The 9518-nt window shown below is 35.9% G+C and overlaps 1 long non-coding RNA gene and 1 pseudogene across 1 annotated transcript; both read right to left on the bottom strand.

Moving 5' to 3' along the window:
- Positions 1-296: 296 nt before the first annotated feature.
- LOC142642086 (uncharacterized) lies at positions 297-4678 on the bottom strand. The gene is made up of 4 exons (XR_012845582.1): positions 4538-4678; positions 3605-3747; positions 3043-3416; positions 297-668 (listed from the first exon to the last, which is right to left on the bottom strand). It is a non-coding gene; the product is annotated as an uncharacterized LOC142642086 (long non-coding RNA).
- Positions 4679-7273: 2595 nt separating this feature from the next.
- Positions 7274-8734, bottom strand: LOC142644237 (large ribosomal subunit protein eL38z/eL38y-like; annotated as a pseudogene).
- Positions 8735-9518: the final 784 nt, after the last annotated feature.

Below are 9518 nucleotides of genomic sequence, written 5' to 3'. Positions count from 1 at the left end.
GCTGATGTGAAATATTATCCATGAGGAAGTATAGTTGAACAGTCTCGAATTCTTCTAATTCATCCTAGTTGAACTTGAGCTTTATAGGCTCGAGTTCTACTTATTTATATATTTTTATTTTTATCCTAATGGAACTGAGTTCTGTAGACTCAAGTTCTACTAGTTTTCTATTTAGTTTTTGTTTAAACTGCCAAAATCTCAATAAATCCCCTATAGCAACATTTTAATATATACTATAGATTAAAAATTAATAGTTTCAACAAAAAATGTCATAGTTTTAACTTTTAACATACAAATGAAGTCCAAGCATGAATTAATTTAGTTTCGCTGTTGAATCAAGTTTCACCATAGAATCAAGTTTTGCTAATAACTTTGTTTTGGCTAAAAACTCTATAATATCACATTAGAATCCATACACTGTAGCTACATTTTCTCAACAACTAAAACTAATTTGCTCTTTCAAAAGTTGTATATACTTAACAACCAAGTCTGCAAATATCTTGTTGATAGATGGCGTCCACCTTGTCCTTAAACCTTCCAGCTTTGGTTGATGACTGGCTTCACTGTCCATCTACACGTGTAGAAAATGTAAAGTGCATATTTTGTTTCACAGGATCATCCACCACCTTTCCTCCTCCTTAAATTACCCATTGAACAATTTCTGCCCTCTGAGAGAAGAGATCATAGCTAACAGTTAAACACATTTGAATATTTAATACAGGTCTCAAATTCATTACTACATACCAAAAAAATGAAAGAACATAATAAAAAATATATTCAACCAAAAAAAAATATTGAGAATCAGAAACAATTAGCAAAACCCAAAAAATGCATGCTAGTAAGTGTAGAAAGAGCAATCAAGTTCTCAAGCCAACAAATACTTTTTCTTCTAAAATCTTACAACATATCCATAACTACTTCCAGTGTTCAAACCAATCTGTAGAATCTTATCTGATAATTTATAATGCCAACTTTAATTAAGATACACACAAACTAAAGCCCCAAATCTAGGTGGATTCTATGTGTGTATGTGTATATAACATTATGATGAAAATATTAAGAGGTTGATTTCAAGTTAATGGAAAGAACTCAAAAGCCTAATCCAAATTAAATTGTTTAATATATAAGCAATATGTTCTCTATCATTAAAAGTGGAAATCACATTTTCGTCTCTATATTTTCAAGCAATTCCCACTTTGGTCCCTAGATTTTATTTTTACCGCTTTTAGTCCCTATCCTGAAAAACGCTTCCCATTTTGGTCCCTACCATTACATCAGAAACAGAAAATGCATACGTGGCAAACGGCAGAATTAAAAAAACATTTAAAATATTTTATTTTATTTTTTAAAATAAAATAAAATTTTAGTTATAATTTATTTATTTAAATAATAATTGTTCTTCATGTTCTTCCCCAAGAACATGGTTGCCCAAAAAATAAAAAATTCAAGATTTTCTTCTGTTTTATTTCATTTTCTTAGCATCCAAACAAGCAAAAACATATACAAAACCATGATCAAAAGGAAAATGCAGTCCATTTTCCACATTTTACAGATTCTCAAATATAATAATAATAAAACAACCACAAATCTCAATCTCTCTCCGTTGCTCTGTGCTTCTTTTCTTTTCAATTTGAGGATTGGAATTTTGGAATCTCTCTTCAAATTCACAAAAAAGGTTAGTAATGTCTTCTTCACAGTCATCACCAGAATACTACAACACACCTCCCTCCACATCTACAACCACCGCCAACACCGCCGCTGCGGGCTCCATCTTCGCCACGCGCCATCCATGGCACGAGCTCATCCAACCATTCTCCTCCTTCACGCGCCCTTACAGACTCAGCGAAGCCACCGCCAACACCAACACCGCCGCCGCGCGCTCCGTCTTCGCCACACGCCATCCATGGCACAAGCTCATCCAACCATTCTCCTCCTTCACGTGCCCTTACACACTCAGCAAAGCCACCGCCCACGTCAAGCGCAACCTTGATCTCAGCCTCCTCTGGCACCCGATCTCCATGATCGTCTTCCTCGCCATCTACATCGCCTGGTCTTTCCTCTACTTCCTCCGCGACCGTCCACTCCTCTTCCACATCACTGTCGACGACCGCGTCATTTTGGCCTTGCTCTCCATCATCACCATCGTCGCTCTAGTCCTCACCGATGTCTGGCTCAATGTCATTGTTTTGCTAACTCTGGGTTGATAATAATACGTGGGACTACTTAACTCTGAATTTGTATTTAAATCTGGGTTGGGTTTTTTTTTTTTTTTTTTTTTTGAGAAACATCTGGGTTTGTATATGTTTTTGCTTGTTTGGATCCTAAGAAAATGAAATAAAAGAGAAGAAAATGTAGAATTTCTTATTTTCTAGGCAACCATGTTCTTGGGGAAGAACATGAAGAACAATTATTATTTAAATAATTAAATTATAACTAAAATTTTATTTTATTTTAAAATAAAATAAATTTTTTTTAATTCTGCTTTTTGCCACGTGTCCATTTTTCGTCTCTGATGTAACGATAGGGACCAAAACAGGAAGTGTTTTTCAAGATAGGGGCTAAAAGCGGTAAAAATAAAATCTAGGAATCAAAGTGGGAATTGCCTAAAAATGTAAGGACGAAAATGTGATTTCCACCAAATATTATGATGAAAATATTAAGAGGTTGATTTCAAGTTAATGGAAAGAACTGAGAAGCCTAATCCAAATTAAATTGTTTAATATATAAGCATTATGTTCTCTACCATTAAATATAGAATTCTTAACATAGCAACCAAAGACCTTTAGTTTCAGGCAAGTTTGCAAGACTGCAGGTTCATGTTTCTCATTCCAAGTCCTATTCAGTGCACAAATTTTCTTGTTGCAAATGACATAGATAATATTTTCAAGAATTATTAAAAATACCTAGTGTACATTTCTCTACATTGACAATTTAACATACACATTTACAACCAGAGGCACATATGTGAACTTCTAAATAGTGATAATTATACAAAGGCCATGGTTCTTTTACTGCAAAATTGAAGGAATTTTAAAAACTTACCCTATCCTTGGGAAAGGATTTTGAGAAGCAAAAAACTCTCGTCTTGAATACACTTGATGGCTTCTCATTTTTAACACTTGAATCCTGTTGTGTCTTCTTTGACCCTTTTTTTTTATCTATCAATTGACCATTACCTTTACCATTTATAATAGGAAGTTGACTTTGCTCAAAAAAATTTGAAGTTGCTTTAAGAGAACTGTCTTGGTTCACGTTGATCCTCTCTTCTTTGTTTTTGTCCAATGACAGCAATCTAATTCCAGAGTTCCTATTCCCCAGTACCTGATTAGATGACATGCTAGGATGAACTGTGGAGTTTTTACTTTGATTTAAGCTGGCTGCTCGAATCATTGCTCCTTTTGTGGAGCAAACAGAATCTATGTGATCACAATTTACAAGTTAAGATTAAAATGTATAGCATACTCAAAAGTTTGACAAGTACCAATCAAACAAATGAAAGAAATAAAAACAGCCCACATAAAGATATAAGTCCAGCTTGAACTAGGATGTGAAGTTTAAAACACACACACACAAACCAAGACTTTTAATATAGAAATAAGCAAACCTTTTGGAAGAAGTACATCATAGGCTATGTATCTCAGTAGAACATGGATCTCTTACTTTTCACAATCACAATCTTCTAGCCATGTGCGTTTAACTACATAAATAATATCCAAAGCTGCAAGGCTCCTTACCACCTTTTTCTCACTAAGAAATTACAAAAGCAAGTTAGAGATGAAGCTAATACAAATAAGGGAAGACATTCCCCAACTCAGCAAGCATAACAGAGAGCCAAAGCGAATAAAAGGAGTATCACATTAATGTCATAAGTCACCATACTAGCAAGGGACCTTAAAGAATTGCTTAAAGAAATAACCAAATTTTTTTTACAAATAATCTTTTTGCTTAAAACAGTCAAGAACTTATTACATCTCTAAAGGAGATCTAACTACTATGTGTGTCAATTTATCATTGAATGACATATACTGGGATCCTCCATCTCTATGCACCATACTGACTAATTTACACATTTTAGAACTTCAAAGATACACTAGCAATCATAAATGAAAAACCAGAATGAGTGCAAAGATTTATGTCATGAAATCAAATTTTCTATATATTAAATAAATACGTAAAAATTAAAGTTTCACATTACAAACTTGCTGTGGGATTCTTCAATGGGAAATTTTCACATGGGGTTTACATTGGGGGAAAAATCAAAGCAAGTAGCTTGATTTGCAATTCGAATCTGCCTATTACGAAATTTCAATTTAGATTTCACAACATTACTACTCCAAAATTCCTAGAGAGGAAAAAAAAAAAAAACCAATCAAATAGGCCTAAATCTTGACGATAAATTCAGGGAAAAGGGAGAAGGGATGAAGAAAAAACCTATCCTACTCACACACTCAATTGAAATAAATCATTAATTAAATCCTTCATTCAAAAACCCAAATCTGGATGATAAATTCAGGGAAAATGTATGAAGAATGATTACCTGAGATTTGTAAAAAGACGAGGTGAAGATTGGCCAAGAACGATGAGGAGGAGAAAAATTAAAAGAACGCAGCAGAAAAGTAGAGAGAGCACGCGAGACGGTGAGGTGAGAGAGTAAAAAGAAAAAAGAAACGTTTGTTTTATTCTCGTGTTACCTGCATGACTGGTAACTGGGAATTCATTAAAATTACAATAGCCCCATCACACGCGAAAATTGCCTTATTTTGTAGAAAATATTTTTTTATTTTATATATATATAATTTTTATTTTGAAAATTTAATTTATAAGTGAATAAATCAATTTAAAAATTAATAGGAGAGTGGTCCTATTTTTTAGGCAATGTTTTAGTGGGAGTTAGAGTTGCATTTTTACCAAATTATCATTTAGTTTTATCTATACTTAAACATAAGGATGCAGGGGCATTTTTAAATTAAAAAATGAAGAATCTAAATAGGAAAAGCCCTTAAATAATAAAAGAGGTGTTACGTCCACAACATTTTTACAATAATTTTACAACAAATCATAGGTGGTTAGTTGTTATAGGTTCAAATTTGAATTTAATACTAAGATTACTTTTTTGTCCCAACAATAACAACCAGTAACAACTTGCCACTTAGGATTTGTTGTAAAAATGTTGTGGACATATCATTTCTCAAATAATAATATAAAGAAACGGTTAGGATGAAAACAAGTGAAATAAATGGTTAGATCAATGGCTGGGTACCGTACCCAAAAAAAAAAAAAAAAAAAAAAGGTGGGTATAGAAAGTAACAAATTGATTTTAAAGAAGGTTTTTTTTTTTTTTAATTCATTTTAAAGAAGGTTAAGGATCCATAACTAATGCCGCCAATATTTATTATGAAGAAACCTCCCCTGTATATTTCTAACGTCTCATGTCTGTCCTACTTATAAATTTTCCCGTTAATATCTAATGCGTCCATTTATCACAAAAAATATAACCAGTACTTTCAGCATTTCTTAAGGTCTCTCCATTTTACACTCATCCAACTCTTTTATTTGTGCCCATCTCACACAGGCAGGTGTACTTTGAAAAGCTTCAAAGCAGAAATTATACAAAGGAGTCTTTCCTCTTAAAATCTATTATTTTGTGCTGTAGAAACGCTTTTCCACAGATAAATAAAACCGAGGGAAACAGCAACACCTAGAGTCCTTAAGACATGCATGTTTGGAATCTAACATTCTACAATGGAAAGCATTTTCCACGAAAAGGTTTTCACTAAAACAAACAACAACACCTACGGAGTTGTCTGGCGTATGCAACATGCTTAACAACCTAGCCACTATAACTGTTAGGATATATGTGTTTCACTTGTTTAGAACATATGTCATTCATTATTTATGTAATTGGCTAATCCTTTATCAAAACACACTTTACTTGTAATTGAGTAGATTTAGGATGAGGTTAATGCTTCAAGAAACAAGGTTTCAAGATCAAGTGTTAAAGCCATGCAAGTCTGTCCAAGAAACAAATTTAGAAGTGCTCTTCATTAAAGCTCGACAGCTGGCTCGACAGCTGCATCTATCGAGCTTTAAGAAGCTGTTCCAGCCCCGAGGCTCGACAGCTGCTCGACAGCACCTCAACACCTATAGCTGTCGAGATTTAAGAAAAACAAATTCCTAGTTCTGTTTTGATTCTAATCTGTGGATGTGTCTCTGTGCCTTCTTTTCTCCTAATCCTAGACATATAAAAGGATTATTTTAAGGGCCGTCAAAGGGCAGCAAGTTGCACAAGCATTGAGAAATCCTTGTTCATGCAAATTGTGACTTGAGATGAAGTTCTTGCCCTAGTTCATCTCTCTTGTGAAGAAGTTGTTGTGTCTTTGCACCGTAAGGTTTTGTAACCAAGCATCTTCTTGATCTTTATCGTGTGGATGAATTGAAGAACTTCGCAGCCAACAATCTTCTCTAGTTGGTGATTGAAGTCACGTACTGGGATCCGCGTAATTGGTTAGTCACGTACTTGGGAGTCATGCATCAAAAGGAGAAACTGTCACTACAGAACAAGTCCAATTGGGTATTAGGGTAAGGGTTCAACTGTAAGTTGGTAAGGTACTTGGGATTCCTTTACTTGTAACCACTTGTTGTGATAATAGTGGAGTTTCAGGAGTGGTGACCTTAAATTCACCCGGTGGAGTTTTTGCCGTGTAGGTTTTCCCCATTCGTAAACAAATCACCATGTCATTTATTTTCCGCTACATACTTTAGTTTATTGGTGATTTGTTTGTACTACCACACGTTTGCATGTTAATTTGATTAATTAATAACTTGGCTAATTAATCAATTTAATCCATCACAAGGGGTCAATACGTTTTTGGCCTATCAATAACATTCCACTATATTGCTGTTGCTGCTAGTCTAGCCTCTAACAACGTATTCCAGCCCATAAGCATCATTCTATTTGCAAAACAATAGAAGAAATTGCTTAGCCTCAAACTAATTTCAAACCGAAAAGGTACAGAAAAAGAATCTAGCTCAACCATCCATAAATTGAACAAACAGAAAAAACAAACAAAAGTCTAAAGGAAACTGTAATAATGCAAAATTCCAGAGTTCAGATTTTCAAATGCTTTTCAGGGGTCATATCCACCTAGCAATTAATGGATGACCAAGCACAAACTAGAAAATAAGTACTTCAACTACTTTGAAAAGGCACAAATTAAAGCAAAATGTCATTCTTTCTAGTAACCATTTGACATGCTTAGTCCAGGTCCCATTTTCACAGGTCTTGCATGCTCAAACCTGCAAACAAGAAAGCCCAGGAAAAATCCGCTAATTGTCAATAGGAATAATCCAGTACCTAGAGATGAAAGATAGGAAACTAAAATAAGACACCAAATGCACCCAGCATGCCCATTAATCACAGACCGGTTCTGGATTGGTCTATCTTCTTAATAAAAAGTAATTTTTTCATACTAACCAAGAGGGAGAGATTGCTTCAACCTTTCAGCCTTCTCCGAGTCAAACACACAAAGTGTGTACAGGCACTTAGAGCAACGGACCTTGGACTTGACAACATCCTTGCCCTTCTTGATTTTCGCAGAGCGTACATCTTTTCTTCGGAAAATTATTGAATACTTTAGGAATACCATAAATGCGTAATCCTCCTCTTACATAAATTGTAGGTCCCACCATAAATTTAATTAGTGAGACTCACAATTATGTGAGAGGAGGGAGTATACATTTATGGTACTCCGAGAGTACCCAATAATTAATCATTTTCTTCTTGCAGTGAGAAGGAAATCTTTAATCTTGTGGATTTGCTTAGGCTGGGTATTGGAACAGATAACAGAAACACTTTAGCAAAACAAATGACAATGCAATCAAATAAGAAAATGAAGAGTTGGCAACTAAAGAACAATGTAAATCACTTTGAATTGCATCAAAAAAGGATAATCAGATAACAAAAGATATTGATGATGCCAAAAAATCACCAATAAGCTACGCACACACCCAAATCGAAATAATACCTACAAAACGAAAAGAGAAGACCTAACAGAGAGCACTGGTGTGGTGTCAGCCAAAAACCCTCTGAATGTCAAGTTAGAACTTTTTTTTACAACCCTAGAGTGCCAGAGTTGAGTCAATCATGCGTACCTTGAGTTGTGAGGGTTTTGGGGTATTTATAGTAGTGTAGGGTTAACATCCATGCCTTGGCCACGAATTCCTTTCCTTCTGGGATAGAACCTCTTCGACTTTGCATGTCCCCTAGAGTTCTTTTCCTTATTGGAGTCTCTTGGTTAGGGTTAAGCGTGTCACGCAAGAATTCTCTTTATACACGCTTATGTAGGGATTAAGCAAAGCCACATTAGACCTAACGTGAGACGCAAGTCAACTTCATTTAGGAATCCTTTGGGGCCAAATATGGAAAGATGACTGCTACATGTTGCTTGCATTCGTCCACTATGGGTTAGTGCTCCTTGGATCCGTCGTCCTTATACTGTCACATCTGTTCAAATAAACCCGTCACATTCACTTTTATTCCCCTTCAGTTTCCCTTTCATTCCATGAGTCCATCACCTATCCTCTACGGGCTCATGGAATGACGGTTAGTTTTGATCCTTGATAGCTGTGTCGTGATTGACAAGTTGGAACAGAGCCATACATGCACAAGGGACACGTGGCGGAACCTGATTGATAGTTCGTCGAAATCGAGGCGTCCCTTCGTCTTCCGCGCCATTCCTTCTATATATGCTGCCCATCCCTTTCATTTTCACGTTTTGGAAAAAATTTCGGCTGATCAGAGCGCAACCGTCCACTTCGCATGATCCGTCGCCTTCAGAAGCTGCTTCTTATCATCCATTCATTTCGTCCGTCGGTTTATTCGTACCGTCTAGCTGTAAGTACCTTCTCTATTCATTAATTTCTGTTTATTTCGCATGTTGGTCCATCGTCAATATAGATCTAGAGTCTTAGGTTTCCTTTACCCATCATCTGTAGGTGTCAGATGTCTAGTGAGGCGTCAAGTGGTCAGTCTTATGTACATGAGGGAGCGGGCTACAAAGAGGAGTTCCCGTCAGGTCAAGCAGACCCGGACACCTCTAGCGAAGAAAGGGAACTGTCAGCCAGCTCTCCTTCCAATGTGGAAGATGAAGAGCAGGATGAGGACGGGTCAAAGTATGACTCAAATGATGACTTAGACGGTATAAATCCACCGATCCAGTCCATCATAGGCCCTGACGGTTTCAGGGAATTTGTCATGCTTCCTTTGTGGACGATGAACGATTTTATCTCCGGCATCAAATAGCCACACTTCAATACGCTTAGGCTGAAATATCAAATACCTGATAACATCCCCATCCGTCTACCTGTCAAGTATGAGAAGTGCTATTACAAGGGTCTTGAAGACGTTGGTGTGTATGAGCTGTTAGGATTAGTGCCCTTAAATCCTATTGTATGATACTATGTATGATATTATGTATGACATTATGTATGACATGATGTATGACTTAATATTGTGATTG

The sequence above is a fragment of the Castanea sativa genome, chromosome 7 (assembly GCF_040712315.1).
Source record: "Castanea sativa cultivar Marrone di Chiusa Pesio chromosome 7, ASM4071231v1".
Taxonomy (NCBI): Eukaryota; Viridiplantae; Streptophyta; class Magnoliopsida; order Fagales; family Fagaceae; genus Castanea; species Castanea sativa.
This window is presented reverse-complemented; position numbering and strand designations above follow the sequence as displayed.